Here is a 3,053-nt window from a genome sequence, read left to right on the forward strand (position 1 = left end):
ATACCTTGTGTTGTGTACTCTGTGGTGTGAACTGTGTGTAATAAAGCCACAAGAAACCTCCCTCTGCCAGTCTTCTCAGCTCTGCATTTGGGTCCTTCCTCCCCTCCTCCATAACAGGAATATGTGTAAAATATTGTCTCTTAGGGTCAATTTTAAATGCTGTTTCTCTTCCTAATTGCTTTGAGTTTCTAGCTCTAAAAGTCCATCGTGGTCCGCAGTCTACCGGCCTCCCTCATTTGAAGTTTACGCTATTGACTCCTTAGTGAATATGCTCTCTAAATATTCTGCTGATGAACTCTTATAAGGTGAAACTAAATCTGAATTGGCTGAGTAATGCTTATGTACAGTTAAAAAATCTCATGTTTAGTCTAAACGTGTCACAATTGTTTACGGAGCCAACGAGACATCTTCAAGATGAACCTTAGAACCTTAGGCTTGGACATGAGGAAGCACTGTGTAGCCCTCTTTGTCAACCTCTCAAAGGATTTTGACACAATCAATTACATTCTAATTTTAAAAGGCTGTTTGATATTGGCTTGGATATGGGTGTTTGTGCATGGTTTCATAGAACCTGTCTTCCAGGAATCAATGTGTAACGCTCTGTATTGGGTCCTGTACTCTTTCCCATCTATATTAATGAGCTAGTCTCTTCTTAAGCTGGTTGGCGCCAATATGTACGCATATGACACTATTCTTTACTGTGCTGCAGATACCCTACAGGCTGCTACTGACAACTTGCAGCTTTCCTTAAACTTAATACAGGACAATCTCTTTGACATTAAACAAGTCCGTAACCCACAAAAAAACAAATTTATGTTATTTTCCAGAGCTAGAAATGGTGATTTTACAAAACCTCATACTTTAACTGCTGATGGCTCTCCTATAGAGAGAGTTACTGATTATAAACATCTGGGACTGTGGCTTGATGAGAGACTCTCATTTAAGACTCATATTGACTGCCTCCCCTCCAAGCGACGACAGAAGGTGGGCTTTCTATACAGACACAGGTCTAGCTTTCCATTGTTTAGTAGGAAGAGAGTTTTAGAGGCAGTTTTTTTGTCAGTATTAGATATGATGATGTAACCTATAGGCATGCAGCTACATCTATATTGAAAGAATAAGATTCTGTTTATCATTCCGTCCTTAGAGTCATCACCGGTGATAGTTATAGTACACACCACTGTGTTCTCTAAGGTTGGCTGGTCCTCTGTTTCCTTGAGGCACAGTTACCTCTGGTGCATATTTATATTTAAAGCCATTAGTGGTAAGCTTCCTACAAATCCAACTACATCCATCCAACTACAAATGTTTGTCATTTGTAGTCATTTTTTTTGTGCAAGACTCTTGATGTAAACTCGTAATCATTGAAAATGAGGAAAACCTCAATGTCCTTCAAGTATAAATACAAGGTAATAAAAAAACGAACACAAAAAGCAATTGTTCCTGTCTGACTTTATTTACTTTCTCAATGTATTTTTTTAAAATTTTTAATCAATTTCAACCTAACATAGATTAACTGAAGTATCTGCCAATAAGTTACTGTCATAGACGTTTGCCTTCAGCCATGTCATATTGTCGGGGGGTAATGCCATGTCCTCTGGTGGCTTCAGGTCATCCAGGGCATACAGTGGCGGATGGCTATATTTTGCACTATGCAAAAAGCCACCACAATTTTGCACACCTTCTCCAGTGTGTATGCCAGTGCTCCACCTTCTCTGTCTCAGCAGTGGATCTGGCTTTTCAAAACACTAAAAGTGTGCTCAATCACCCCCCTCGTCTGTACGTGTGCGCGGTTTTAGTTTTGTTGTGCTGCAGTTGTGACTTTAATTGGAGTTACAGACCCAGGGAATTTGGCAACAATGTTGGTGATTGACATGTTGGCACATGACTTGAACATTCTTTGAGTATGCATGCTTCCTATTCCTGTAAACATGCTCGTTGATTGAAGGTGGGAGTGTAGGAAAATGAGTGCAATCAATGGCTCCTATAATGTTAGAAAAGTTTGCAATGTGAAAGAAATCTTGTTTGATTGTCTTAATTCGGTGTTAGTACTGGGGAAATGAATGTATTGACAAGTGCGCCGTAGTGATCCGTTGAATACCTGGGTGAGTATGTGGATGAGTGAAGGCTGCGATATTCCCACGGCTGATGCATTGGCCAAGTTAAATGGTCCTGATGCTAATATTTGTAATGTTGCCAGGAGTTTAACGTGTAATAGGTGGAATGTGAACAGTGAGTGAAAAGTTCCAGGTCATCTTTAATTTCTTCCAGTAATTGAATTACTGCATGGCTGCTTAATCAGTAACGTTGGATAATTTCTGGTTTGCTTAATTGGAAAAGACTGATTCTCGTGGCATAAATCCTGTCTGCTCGCCATCTTGGCCTATGCCTTAACCTTGCTTGGATCACTTCAGCCATTGAATAAGGTACATTTTTACACACAGGAAAACGTGTGTGTAGACCTGCTTTTAAGAGGTTGAGAATTTCCTTCCATAATAGAGGCGCGCTCTTACTTGCAGTCTTTGTAAACATCTCGGAATATATAATCAGTCACACTTTACGCATATCCTCCCACCTTTTTAAGTGTAACTCCCACTTTCACCATGACCATCCCACAAACGCATATTGAAAGCATAATTGTCTCTTCTCGCTCATGTGGCAAGCAATCTGTGATTTTAAACAAGTGCGCCCTGTTTGTAAATAGCCTGCATTGGTGAAGCCAGTCTTTGCAAAAAATAACGCCTGGAAACAGGCACAAACAGCTTGATAAATCTAGCTCTGAATATCTTTGAATTTTGGAGCGTTCTGGACATGCCGCCTAGGTGTAAAGGGCATTGTAACCAAAAACAATCAAATGGATATTTATTTTAATTTTATTCATATTTACATTTTAATCTGATAAACCTCAATGACATATACTCTGAACTTAATATGACCTGCTGTTAAGTTTAGAACGCCAAAGATAAATATTAAATGGATGCTATAAATAGCTTCCTTTTTTATTATAACTGTTTTATTGGATTTTATTATTATTACAGCACTTGCTTTTGATT

At 39.0% G+C, this 3,053-nt stretch overlaps 1 long non-coding RNA gene across 1 annotated transcript in view; it reads left to right on the forward strand.

Annotated features, from left to right (window-relative positions):
- LOC117944804 overlaps positions 1 to 3,053 on the forward strand; it is a 15,996-nt gene that overhangs the window by 12,139 nt on the left and 804 nt on the right. The gene's annotated exons all lie outside the window — the stretch shown is intronic.

This window comes from Etheostoma cragini, chromosome 5 (assembly GCF_013103735.1).
Source record: "Etheostoma cragini isolate CJK2018 chromosome 5, CSU_Ecrag_1.0, whole genome shotgun sequence".
Lineage (NCBI taxonomy): Eukaryota > Metazoa > Chordata > Actinopteri > Perciformes > Percidae > Etheostoma > Etheostoma cragini.